This window comes from Ambystoma mexicanum, chromosome 1q (assembly GCF_040938575.1).
Source record: "Ambystoma mexicanum isolate Mex_15411 chromosome 1q, UKY_AmexF1_1, whole genome shotgun sequence".
NCBI classification, from domain to species: domain Eukaryota; kingdom Metazoa; phylum Chordata; class Amphibia; order Caudata; family Ambystomatidae; genus Ambystoma; species Ambystoma mexicanum.
In genome coordinates, this window is record NC_090922.1 from 480,241,446 (window position 1) to 480,256,487 (window position 15,042).

Below are 15,042 nucleotides of genomic sequence, written 5' to 3' on the forward strand. Positions count from 1 at the left end.
GATGGGACAGTAGTTGGTAGGGACGACAGGATCTAATGTCTGTTTCTTGAGGAGAGGGAGCACCCAAGACTGTTTTAGGTTAGCAGGGATAGTGCCTGAGGTGAAGGATGCATTGATCTATTTAGCGATGAACGGAGATAGTTCTCTGGCCGCATCTTTGAGTAGTTGTGCTGGGCAGATATGGGCAGATGCAATTGGAGGGAGGGCTTCAGAGAAAGGATGATTTTTCAACTTCCAGGGTGGTCATTTTAGTGAATTGGAATGTATTGTTATGTGATGTCAGTGGGACACTGGGCAGAAGGTTTTTGGGCGAGTGCTGGAGATTCAGCGCTTCTTTCTTCTTCTGAATTTTATTTTGGAGTATGTTAATTTTATTAGCTAGCGCATGTTGGATGTCTGCGCACCAAGACTTGTCTTTCGTGCAGATATTTGGTGTAACTATTGGTGACTCAAGTTCGTTTAATATGGAGAAAAGTTCCTTCATACTGGAATTGGATTTAGCAATACACTCATCATAAGAGTTACGTTTTGCCTGACAGACTTCATTCTTATAGTGTGAAGAGATTGAGGTTAGCTTGGCTTTGTTATCATTGGAGGGTCAAAGTCTCCAATTGTTTCACTTTTTCTTTTCAAGAGACGTAAACCTCTGAGTTGTGGTGTAACCATTTATTTAAATGGGCTTTTGGTTTGCTAGATCTAAGTTTAAGAGGGGAAATTTTATCCAGTGTCTTGAGCATAATGTTATTCAATTCATGGAGTAGGATACTAGGATCAAGATTTGATTTTCAGGCAAAGCATTTAGAGTGGGAAGGATCGCAGAGATTACTTTATCAACTGTGATGCTTTTTTTATTTCTGGTGAGACACGGTGGCGCTAGTGGCGGGGCCGTGGGAGTGGGTCTAGTGGTAGATAAGTGAAAGGACACTAGTGAGTGGTCAGTCCAGGATAGAGGCAAGATAGATAAGATAGCAGCTGTGCAGTTGTAGTCAGCTATCTAATCCAATGTTCTCCCCTTTGAGTGGGTAGGTTTGTTAAGTTTTTGAGACAAACCTAGTACATTAATTATGTTAGCTATGACTGTAGCATTTTTATCTGTTAGATCGCTGAAGCCTATATTAAAATCCCCTAATAGGAGTAATTGGGAGGATGGTTTGAGGTTATTAGTAAGTATGTTATACAGATCCGCCTCAAATGTGCTAAGAGGACCGGGCGGTCTATATAGAAGGTGAACAGTGAGAGATTGTGAATTATTTATCTGAAATTTGGCGGATAGGATTTCACAATATTGTGACAGTTGGGTGGGGGCTAGTCTGAGGGAGAGACATGTTTTGTAGATAATGGCGATGCTACCTCCTCGTGCTCCATCTCGGTCTTGTCTGACTATAGTATAACCATATGGGATGGCTAACATAAGCGATGGTCCTGCCGCATTATGTAGCCATGTCTCGGTAATTGCAAAGAAATCCAGGTTACCTTCCATGATAAGGTCAGCAATGTCGATGGCATGGGCGACGAGCGATCTTGCATTAAGAAGTGCTCCTTTAAGAAGGGGGGCCTCAATTTCCGCTTTAACCTGAATAGGTTTAGCTGTATTATTATCAAGCACCTTATACTTGTGATTTTTTATTTGGGAGGCACTTGTGATGGAACTTGAGTGTGGAGGTGACAGACTGGTGTGGTAAGAATTTAAGTTATGCTGATAGTTAGCTTTCAGGTTGATAGGAGGTAGGGATCTTCTCGGTGGTTCATGTAGTTTAGTTAATCTGGCACGGAGTCTCAGGTTTCTATTAGGCGAGGCACGTGGTATAGAAGCAAAGGTTGCAGTCCTTAAGGCTCTGTTGTGTGTTCATTGGAGGGGCCTGACATAATAAGTGTCTGTGTTAGTCATTTTGGGTATGCTATGCTCTAGGATAGGTGCTGGAAGGTGCTTGGTGAGGCATGCTTGGCTTCTAGGACCAGCGTGTAAGGTGACAGCCATTATGCAGAGCACAATTGTTAGAGTTAGCATCTTTCTTAGTTAGACAGCAGGAGAGGCGTTTGTAGTAAGACACCTATGCAGTATAACAATTAAGCAACCCAAGTATGGTGGTGCCTATAGGGCAGCTAGGCGTCTGGGCCGGATCACAGTTGGGACGCAGGAAGAGGGCAAAGCCAATGCGGTAAGTGGGCGTAGTTGAAAATATCATTTAGTAATCAAACAGCACAGGTACGCCGATACAGATGGGCAACTGGGCAATTAGGGCAGATCATAATTGAACAGTAAGTAAACAAACAGCAGTAGTCAACAACATAGGGCATTGCACGTAGGCTCCTAGGCCAGTTCACTGCCAAGCGGCATGAGTAGGGCAGTACTAGTGGGGCATCTAGGCGAATTTACAATTAGGAGTATAAACACTACATTACGGTAATGCCTAAAAGGGAACAGGAATTTAGAGTTATAAATATAATACAGCAGCCACATGTTAATGCATGAGAGGCAGCTGGGCGTGATAGTGATAAAACAGCTGAAATCTAAACATTTGTAGCATAAAGCAATAGGCTACTGAATCCCTGATCAATAGAAGCATAACAGCTTAGGTGAAGATTACAGCATAGAACAGTAGGCTGCAGAGTCATTGAGCAGTAGTAATAAATGGCAGTCGGAACGGTCAATTATACAAAGGGTACAGCATATATGTAAGTCTGATGTTGGGCAGGGTAAACAGTAGCCATTGTACATATAGGGCCTCATTACGACCCAGGCGGTAAGTTACCGCCTGGGCCGTGACTTTACCACCATGGCGTAAACTACGTTTACGCCATGGTGGTTGGCGGATTTACCGCCCCATTCCGACCTTGGCGGGGCGGTAAGTCCCCAATCCCCATTTACCCTTCCCCATTCCCATTTTTGCCCCATAGGGCATAATGGGAGTGGGGAAGGCGTTAATTACACCACCGTAAATTACGGTGGCGTAATTAACTCCATGGTCCCTTAGCGCCATGGATTTTAACACCTGCTAAAAGCAGGTGTTAAGTCCGCCATGGCGCTAAGGGACCTCGTACTCAGGCGGTAAGGGGCGGCGCTGTTAACGCCGCCGTAAAACCCTTACCGCCTGAGTCGTAATGAGGCCCATAGTGTGGGCAGGTACTCCTTACCAGAGAGTTAGGGCAGACAGGCGTAGGTCCGGCTCAGGTCCCCTAAGATAGGTAGGTGTATGGGCATGCCAGGTGGACCAAGTGAGACAATACTGGTCATCAGGAGCGCGGTGCAATCAGGCGGCAGCCATCTTGGCGTTATGTGCTTTTAGTGCATGTAGAACGGAAATGTAGTGATCAGGTGTGCAGCCGAAGGTGATCATACATTCCGTAATGCAGGCCATGCAACTAACTTTGCATATGGGGGCAGTTATCATTCAGTGGCAGTGAGGGGTCTCCCACCAAACTGTGGAAGTCGGGATACAGGACTGCCGGTGGTTGATGGTTAGTTGCCACGGCAGCAGGAGGCGAAAGGTGCTCCAGCTCCTGTAGACACTGCTAGCAGCTTGCAGTATAGTGTAGGTGTGGAGCGCAAATGTAGAGTGGGTTAAATTAGAAGTTGCAAGCGTGATGTAAAGGACCGATAACCTTATCCAAGGTCCATAGGGGACTGCCACTATCCGCGGCTATCAGCGGCAAACTTGCAAGCCTAATCAGCTTGTGACCCAACAAATGATCCTTTTTCGTCTGAACTCTATCTGAAAACATTTGCAAAGACTATACCGTTTGATACCAGAACTGCTCTTTCCTATCCAGAACACTTGCCCATTGACTGTGGCCTGGCCTATTGACTTGAATTGAACTCCTCCGGTGAACTGAAACTATTTTCACTGCCTAGAAAGTATATGGGCCTCCTTATGACCCTGGCACTGACGGAATGAAGGGTGCTGGTACGGGACTGGCCCCCTTCATTCCATCAGGACCGATTACGAGGTTCCCTTTGCGGGACCAGGATCACACGTCTGGTAAAACCAGACATCTTTTCTGGGTCCCGCGTGGGGAAGAGGGAGGTAACAACCGGACACTTGTAATGTGCCCGTTGTTACCTCCATCCCCATTCCCATTGAGCCCTCTGGGGGCTCAAATGGGAATGGGGAATGGTTCCTGCAAGGAGGAATTACCGGGTCCTCCTATGTCGGAATGACCCAGTTATTCCTCATTGCAGGAACCCAGTAATGGAGCCCGGTTTGGAGGCAGCCATGGAGCCAATAGCTCCATGGCTGCCTCCAAACTCGTAATGAGGCCCTATGTGATCTATTCTACTTTTGTCCTTTCTGCTCACTGCTAAGTAACGGAACTGCCATTTTGCTCCTATTTCAGGGGAGCTAAAACTGTCTCAAAAGCTTACAGTTTTGTATTGAAGTGTATGGGTTTATAATATTAAGTTGCCTTATTCTAGTGAAATGTTTTCTAAATGATTGTGTAATAAATTACTAAGGGCCTCATTACACGGATGCAGTAAGGGTTTACCTGTACCGGTATTTTACCGGCACCGGTAAATCCTTACCGCCTTACTACGAGGTCCCTTTGCGGGTTGGGGAATTTAACGCCTGCTTTTTGCAGGCGTTAAAAACCAACCCGCAAAGGGACCAGGGAGCTATTTACGGTACCGCAATTTGCAGTACCGTAATTAGCGCCTTCCCCATTCCCATAGAACCCTATGGGGCAAAAATGGGAATGGGGAAGGGCAATGGTGGAAGGGGGAATTACCGCCCCGGCAACCTTGGAATAGGGTGGTAATTCCCCTTTCCACCAAGGCGGTGCCGGTATTCTACCAGCATGAACCATCCGTGTAATGGGGCCCTAAGTGTTTTTACCAAGATACCTTGAGTATAAGTGTCTACTTGAACCACTCTGATTGAAAGTCCTCTGTGTAACTACTTGTACTGCTCACATTCACTCTTGAGATAAGCCTGTCTGCTCAGCTCGCTACCAAAAACTGTGTGGTACAGACTTATACCAAAGGTTGGTTTGGCTAACACTTGTAGTCCTAATTGTGTGTAGTGGTCCCGGAGGGTACTGCCTTCAATTCTGCCTAACACTGTGCTATCAAAGCCATTCACTCTTCTCTGGCAGAAAGTGGTGGCTCTGAAAATAGCCTTTTTATGGGGTTTTTTTGTGTGTTGAAAACTTCAAGTGGTTAATACCTACTGGAAAAAGGATTGCTATAATTCCAAAAAGGGTCGCAATGCATTTTGTACATTTCGCAGAAAAATCTGATTCCCAGCATGAATAAGATGTACTCCATCTCTGCTAAAAATGCGTGTGATACGAAACATAATATTTTCATTGTGAAAAGAGGACATACCAACATCTCACAAAAAAGCACTAACAGTCTTGTTGACATTGCGTCTCGCTTTCTCCATTTGTGGACCAAATGAAGAACGCACACACATTTGTCTCTGCGCAATACGAGAAAAAATGACTCGGGAGTTTGGAAACATGTCCATGACTTTCCCAAGTCCTTCTTTCATTCCAAATTGCAATTACATTCCAGAGACATGTCCTAAACTGTTCCCTCCACAAGGAATAATAATAATATCTGGATGACAGTGTGTCATCAAAGTGGCACAAAGAGGAACCAAATCTAACCACTTAATTCCACAGACACCATGCCAGTGCACAATCACATGAGTGAATCCAAGATCTGCAGCCACTCCACAGTGATCTGCATGCACCTCCAACCAATTTATCCACGACGAGTCACCCAAGATCCAGACAAACTGCCTTCTAAAAGACACAGCCATAGCTCTCTGGTCTCCTTTCAGGAAACAGACTTTCTGCCAAAGTCTCTCCTTACACATCACACCCAGTAAACCTTATTGACAATCCCTTGGCCTGTACAGTCTCATTTGCATGCCTCTCAGCCTCAAAATCCCTGTATGCAACACGTGTGATCCGCAGACAGCCACGGTGTCTGCGGACAGATTGTGAAATCTGAGAGTGGGGAATGAAAATGTAAACTTCCCCTTTGAGGGTGGCTCTGAAAAGAGCATTTTTTGTTTTTTGAAAGTGCTTGTAAAAAACACGTTTCACTTTGTTATTTTATTTTCTTCCTGATGCCTTCACATTATCCTCTCTAAAGCATTCCTTATGTTTTGAAATAACGTAGCATTTCCCAATATGGATAAAGAAATGCCATCTGCTTTGAAATAGTCACTATTAACAAAATCAATATTGTCATTGTTACAAGACAATATCCCACTTCTAAAGAAGAAAGCAGACATCCCTCTGTTCACCAAACACGTTGCACCATTTTTCTGGGGACAGAAAACATTACAATTCTCCCATACTACCCAGGGAAACATTTCATAAAAAATCACCTTGGCATTTGGAACATCATCCATCACTGCCTGAACACATTTTTCAAGAGCACTCAACAAACTAGGAGGACAGATGTATCCCAAATGGACAGCACCCCAAACCTCCACTCCTTCAAAACCAAAACTGGCAGGCTCATGTTTATGCATAGCATAGCATACCTCTCCAAACCATTTACAAACAGATCTCCAACAGCCAACACCCACACACAGCCTCTTTTCCTGCAAAGAACAACTTCAACACCTGGTTGGCTAATCCCCACATTTCCCTCTCCATGCTGGATTTGCTGAGAAGCCCCGGATGTGGCACACCCTATCCGTAAACAGCTGCACTGTCCACGGACCCTGCAACATAGAGGCAGCCCTTTTTCCCTTTCCACATCACTGTCTGCACTACTCTATCATTGGATGCACATAAAGAGTCACACAAATATTCACCAATAACATCCAAGAACTCTACATCTAACTCTGTCTTCACAATTCAGCACTTTAGATGAACTGTTCATCATTCTGACTACAAGTGCCCTGTGATTGCAAAGTACCTACAGCTAAAACTACTGTAAAACTCTTCAAGATGTCTCCTTCCAGATTCAACTACATCTACATACATCAATACAAACTACAGGTATGAATATTCTTTTTACAGTAAACTTGCAACTCTTTAATAAATGCATGTGAACAGGGTACCGGCCATTCACCCTGCATAATCTGCAAAACAAGCATACTCTAATTTCTCCCATCTCCTATAATCAAGTTCACTTACAAATCTACTTTCCAAATTTTAATTTACCCATATCACTCATTGCAATGTCCAACCTATAATTCTCTTATTTCCTTCTGTCATTTTCACAACCACTTACCCCTTAACACACTATTATTAATTCCTAGAATGCACACAAAACAGGACACCAGCTTTTATCTTACAAAAGCATTGTAAGTACAGAAAATGCACTTTTTTATACAGAATGCCGGACACTTGCAATACTTGCAAAAGCAAACAAATACAAGTGTACATTCAAAACAGTGCTAATAGGAATGTTGATGTCAGAGAACGGAAAAGTTGCCAGCACTCATGTAGGAAACATCTATGAAGAAAAAATATTAATGGAATTACACACACACAAACATTCTCCCTTTCAATCTGTATATTTTTTCAAGCTTTTTTTCTCAGCCTACTACAACTTCCACTAATCTATTGCTACACTAAACAGAGCAACAGCAACACATACTTTCAAAAGTGAACCTCTTAAGAGACACCTATAAATACTCATCTAACCCCCTTAGTGATGAAGCTGATACCCCAAAATCCCCCTTCATATACAAAGCTATGCAATTTAACACATACAGTTCCTCTTCCTAGAAAGAGTTCCTTTTGCAAATATAACTAATCTATTCTTCAAGTGAAATTACTGTGACATTAACACACATATGTACTAACGTCCTTCTTTCACAATTGCAGTGAAGACCACACTCCTGAAAACCAGCAGTGTCTGAAGTACAAGACAGAACCCAGAAGAAACCTATTGTTTGCATCCAACAAAGTAAATGCAATACTGTCATAATGGTCTAACTGTTACTCAAACACTGTAAAATTATAGTATTGTAAAACAAACAATAAACCCTACAGCATTAAATTCAGTATTACTAATTGCACCTCAACAGGTGAACACTTTGTATTGTTATCTCAACACCAGTATAGTAACACACAAATACGAGAATAGCCTTCCCAACCTGAAGTAACATCCCATCAAACAATCACACACCACTACATACATGCCTACCATCATACTCAGATACATACAGTGCGCAACGTCCCAACCCAGACTTTCTTTTTTTCTCCAACAGACACCAAACAATGCCTACCAAAAAGTAACTCTGTAGAAACCAACGCAAAACTTGAGCAAATCAAAATAATAGTGCACAAAATAGGCATCCAACTGTAGCAGAATGTATACAAAAAATGCAAACAAAACAGCTAATGCAGTCACTAAGCAAAACTAAAGCAGTTTGCAGTAAAGAAACTTTGACTCCTCTTTCAAAATGTAAAACTAAACAGAGTTGTTGAAAGGACTGCAGCTACCACTATGGCTAACACTGCACCTTTAAATCTTGATGTAGCCACAAGTAAGCATACCAAAAAAAACGATTTTACAAAAATGTTTCCACCTTGAATCCTTCAGAACCTTATAAAAACAGGAGAGAAATCATGCTCAACCCTTGAAACCTACCGCAGAAAACAAATCTTGGAAGCTCTCATAGACAGTGCAGTCCTCCTCAAAAGAAAATTATTTTCATTAGTTTTAAACAGAAGGAAACCACTAACAGAACTAACTACTAAACTACAACAAGGACTTCTCAACAAACGGAATATTAATAAAGATAGCTACGCAAACATCTGTGCAGGTGAGTGGAGTCACACCACCAGCATAGAACCATGTTTCAATGAAGAAGCATACAAACAAAAGCAAACAAACCCAATTGCCATACACAGCAGTGGACGAGGTTATGAAAAGGTTAATAATACTATCATGGAACCAGAAATGATGCTCACACAAATATCTCCAGAAAACCTAACATCAACTCTCCATTCCACTGAACCAATACGTCCAGTCTACAAATGGCCGTGCACATGAATGTGTAACATAGGCAAAAAATCTTTCACATCTTTACGGCAGTTCCTCAATCCGTGTGTGAAAGGCAAAGACACATCGAAAATAAAACTATAACAAACTATGGACTCCTGTCCAGTGCACAAATACACAGGACTACAAGGACATTAATTAGCCTGCATTTCTGGACCTATTTGTAAAAGCACTTTCCACCATTTCAAAATGATAGGAACACACCATTCAACTGTAAGAAATCTTGTTCATAAATTGTACTATGCCAAAAGTCCTGCTTTAGCACTGGCCAATTTAAATAACATTCTTCTACATGGTACAGCCAAAGAACTACTCGAAGTGCTGAAGTATCAAACCATGTGTGTGTGTGTTGCTGCAGGACTTTTTTAAAATAAAAATAGCACAAAAACTATAGACATAATGTACAAAATAGAAGACAATGAAGATTCCAAGTGGTTCCAATTGGCTTTCTATCTCATAGCAGAAAACAAATATGAAAATACTAACCCCTCAATACTTTTGAGATACTGCACTGCAAAACTTGACAACAACTAAATACCTTCAAATGCTATCACTAATAACTTTGAATTATTCCCACTACCAAAACCATTGCAACAACTTAACTTGTATGAGAGCATTATAATTCAAACAGTGCACCCATTTCAAGCAATAATACGCCTTCAACCAAAAACAGTAAAACTACCTCCCACTGAATTACTAAAAGGCATTTGTGGCAAAGTAGTTTATTTGCCGTTAGATCTCAAAGAAAATGTACACACTCTGGGAGTGCAACGGCCAATAGAACAATCTTTGATTATCTTAGTAAATGGCATACCTACAAAAGACAAAAATAATTGGCAGCAACTAGTGGACTTATATAAAGTTAGAGAAGCCCTGCAATATCTAAAAGACAACAATGAATACTACAAAGAAATAGATATTGAAGAAAACCTGAGAGAAACCCCGAAATAATTCAAGACTCTTCAGAAACTGGCCATTTCAACTTCTAGATCCCACGACAGAATCCAATATTTTAGACCATTATACAATTCACCCATTGCACTCTAAAGACACCTTAGATGATGCACTTGAAACTTACCAAAAGCGGCAAGCCAAAAGATCTCCAATCAGCATATGGGAAAAAAGTGTAGAAGCACAAGCCTCCCTCCATTCTTTCTGACTGGAAAAGGTGGAAGGTTCGATGCAAGACTCACACAAACAACAGCATTAGAATACCACTTTTTACAAATGTATTCTGAAGACCCCAGATTCAGACAAAACGTGGAATACATATTCCACCTTCTCTTAGAAAGTGAACTAGCAACTCTATGCTACGGAGTTGCACACACATTGAAATCAGGTACCAATTTTCTAAATATCTCTGCTACACAATTACTACAAACAGTGCAAGAAAAAGATGAAGTTTTACAATCAAGCATTACAAACCTTTTAGTAAACAAGCATGGTACAAAAGAATACTGGTCCTGACGACACGCAGAAGTACAGTGTATGATAAGAAACCTTGGCCCACCCACATGGTTTGTGACATTAAGTTGTGCAGAATATGCATGGGAAGATTTGCACGATTTCCTACACATACCAAACAAAAAAAAAAACGCTTGAGGCGAGGTTGAGGCAGTCTCCGGCAGTCTCTCTACCTTGTCTACTGTGGGAGGACCCCATTGAACTACTTAACTTCAGTGTCTACCGCGGAGCGATGAGCGGAGCTTGAGGCAAGGTTGAGGCAGTCTCTGGCGGTCTCTCTACCTTGTCTACTTTGGGTGGACCCCATTGAACTACTTAACTTCAGTGTCTACCGCGGAGCGGTGAGCGGAGCTTGAGGCAAGGTTGAGGCAGTCTCCGGCAGTCTCTCTACCTTGTCTACTGTGGGAGGACCCCATTGAACTACTTAACTTCAGTGTCTACCGCGGAGTGGTGAACAGAGCTTGAGGCGAGATTGAGGCAGTCTCCGGCAGTCCGCGACATCCCCGCGGCGCACGGCCCTTCGAAATGAAGCCTCATGGACCCTGTGAAGCCTCCTTACACGAAAGCTCTACTATTTCTCCATGTGCGCAGGAACTTCAAACAGAGCGCACAGCTGAGCAGCGACTCCTAAGAAGTAATTTTAAATCTCTCGTCATCACGTCAATGAAACCATCAACATAAAAACTGAAGGTATCAAGGAATATTGCTGTGGCCCCTTCGGCCTGCACTACACCTGGCAATACCCCGTCAACCCGCTTCGATTTTGAAAATCCTTTCGACGGGACCCAGCGTTCATGCTCTGTATCCTGCTCAACTCCCACGGAGCCACTACCCAGTGCTACCGAAGCGGAGGAATGTACAAATGCATCAACCACAACAAACGTCAGAGCACAGCTTTTTCAACATGGCTTATCTGTCGCCTCTACAGACCTATTGAATCCTTCATGCGCCCCAACAAACATAGGCGCTCTTACCTCAGAGTCTTCCGTCCCCCCTGTTGGGCTGGGTAGTAGCATGGAGGACCTCCGGGACCCATTGGACTCTTCAGATTTATCGGCCTCACTGAACATCCAAGGCGCTGCGGCTCTTTCGACATGCCCACTCTCCTTCCTCCTCCTCTTCCAGATCAACCTACTCAAACAGATGAAAGTCTATTTTTTCCAGAACAATTGTTGAACTCAACACCTCGACCACGTTCGCCACCTAGAAATAGGAGATTAAGCGAAATAGTTCCTCCCAACTCAAAAGACTCGCCGTAAAAAAAAATGACTTGGCCACCATCACGTCGGCAATTAAAATAGCCCTAGCACCATTTGGGAAGCTCTACGAAAATATCAACCACTCGTTAAAGGACAGCATCACGGTAACAGCAATGATGCACACCAAGTTGATATTTGTAGAAGGATTTATCACTGCCCTGGAACAAACTAACAAGAAGCACAGAGAAGCCTGGGACACGAAGCTATCAGTATTGGAAGAAAAGCTACGACTCCTCCAAACCACTAGTCTGGAAAAAACGACTTCAGATGATAAAGAAACCCAGGCCCCACTTCAAACACGATCCATGAAAACGGCGCCGCTCTTTAACCGAATAAGCAAATCGCCTTCTCGAACAACGGAGCCTCTGAAAACGACACTCACAAAACTTGCTTCCAAAGAACCATCTGTTCCAATGCCCAAACAACCTCTATTGAAGCGAATAAAAAGCCCTCAACAAGATTCGAGCATGAGGCGCAAAGAAGCCACAGTAGAGCCACCACCCTCTCCTAAGGGAAACGACAAGGAAATTAGAAGAGCCTGCATTGATGAAACGACACCATTATTACCACCCAGCCTACCCTTTCACCACGGTCTGCCGATGAATTTATCTGCCAAAGCTCGCTGATTGATTTATCACAACACGAGGACTGAGCAGAAATCATTGAACTTGACACGGAAAATGGAGACAGCTCTGGAAATCAACCGGAAACTCAACCACGCTCACTTAAAGAAAGCACTAACAAAACTACACTCTCCAACCCGTGTAAGAGACCTTCTAACTGAAATCAGACGGATGACTTGAGTATTGAACAACTATATGAAAAATTAAAATCTACCAAATCAGTCGCCTCGACTAAACCATCGCCTACTAAAGAAAAAGAGTCTAAATCCAAATATCAGCACAAATCCTCTTCAAGATCCAACGACAAGCTTTCTGACTCAGTGTGTCTATTCAAGATTGAACAAAAACCGTCAGAAGAGCATTACATGATCCTGAACAGAAGAACTGTTCTCAAAATCCTTAAACAGGTCGACATACTTAACAAACTAAAGTCTGACGACTTTACGCTCATAGAGCCCTACCACAGAAATAAGCAAGCAAAGGCATATCTCCACATCAAAAATGTGGTGCTCCGAGAGATTCCCCAAGAAGCCTACGCAAAAGTGGCCCATGTGGGCTTCATTCTGACGGAGATCCAGAGCTCAAAAAACAGCAAGAGCCAGACGGAAAGCCACAAAACCTCTGTAGCAAAAAACTACAGATACAAATCACAAACTGAGGATCTGTACAGATCGAAAAGACGGGGAAGAACGCCGCCCCGCAGGGAAAAACCTGTCTACCATGAACCTAGAACTTCAGGGAAAGCTCCATCTAGATTCGACCACTCGAAACACTATCGGGATGTTAATGGAAGGTTTGAAGAAAGAAGTGATTCAAGACATTGCAACGAGCTTAGAGGACCATCTGCAACAACCCATACATCATCAGCGCGCCGAAACGACCGAAGATCAGCATCCCCAGCCCATTATGTACAACCTAAGCAACACACTGACCAGTCTACTAGCCATCCAGACCCTAAACCAACAAAAGATACATGATCTTGGCTGCGAGATGCCTTCACTCCCGGTCTCAAGAGATAGCAGCAAACGAGGGGAGCCAATTCTCCATCTCGGCTACCCGATTCTAACAATGAAGCCCAACGGAATTCAACCCTTTCCATAGTGTCATGGAACAGTAGAGGCCACATGCACTTAACCAAAATTGGCAGCTGCAACTTAGGAGCCCACGATATTATATGCCTCCAAGAAACGTGGCTAGTGAACAAACCTGTACTTGACGGCTACACCATCGAGATCTCGCCTGCCTTAAAAGGCCCATTCGGCAGACCTTCTTCAGGCTTATTAATTGCTATTCGGACGGGGTCAAACATAAGCATCACCAAGACAATTGTAGCCACCTACGCTTTCCTGGCGGTGCTCATAACAACGAGTAATGAAAATGATTCCGAAGTCTGCCCTATTATTAACACCTACTGGAACCCTCAAAGAATATCGTCTGGAAAATTCTGTGATGAAGCAGCTAACATCATTGACGAAATAATGATTAAACATAAAACCTCGGATATTCTTATCTGTGGAGATCTGAACTCTAACTGCTTGAAGTCGACTGACCGCACGCCGGCAGCAGAAAGAGGAAAACTCTGGGTTTCGTTAATGAATTCTAAGAATCTTCGAAATGCTGCAAAATCCAACAATCATCCCACTATCCCTACATGGGAGCGCGACCAATCTACAGCCAACCTTGACTACATCTTTGTTGCAGAAAAAATCTACTCGAGCATAGCCTCTTTTGAAGTAATCAGAACGGAAGCTAGTGACCACAACCTGCTTAACCTCACATGCAGAAAAAAGAGATGTGACCACCAATTCTACAACGTTGCCGTTGAGCTGAACACTCAGCTCTCTCGTTTGCGTATGACTGCAAAAGATATCAAAACTTTGACAGACGAATACAAAACTCTCACTTCAGACAATGAAGCAAACGATGTAACATTCAGGACTAGCTACATTCCACTGCTCCTGCCATTCAAAAAACCTCAAAAAGGGTTTGATAATCAGAGCAGAAACTTTACCCATACCTACAATCGGACCCTTGTGATCAGACAACGTCACTTAAGAAAATTAAAAAAAGAGGCAATAACTGTGCACTCCTCAACTCTACGGGAATCCTACCTTCTCGAGTTGAGATCATACAAACAGTGGCTAAGAAACAAGAGATCAGCACTCTACCAAGCAGACGCTGAAAACATGATCAAGACCATAGCTAACAAAAAAACTCGTGAATTTTGGAAATTGATCAATGACATCAAATCTCACCCTAGCTCGCAGATGATAAACGCAGTTTCTGAAGAATGCTGGTTTAACCACTTCTCTAAATTGTTTGATCACCCTCCCACGGACACCGAGAGGACAAAGTCGCCAATCAAATCCCATTGGGTCGACCTATCTGATACAGATGACATAATAGCAATCATCATGAAACTGAAACTCTCACGTGCACCTGGACCTGACGGGCTAGCAAATACTGACTTGAAACAACATCCAGAGGCCTGGTCAGCAGTCTTGAGCCTGATATTCAAACATTGCAAGGAACGAAAGATAATCCCGAGCTTCTGGAACCAAGCCATTATTGTCCCAATCTTTAAAAAAGGCACGAGAGAAGACCCTTCCAACTACCGCCCTATCGCCTTACTGGATGTCATTGGTACAGTCTTTGCTACCTCTCTCCTGACCCACTTCTGGAACTGGGCAATAACTTCTCCAGCCAGGGACCCTCTCCA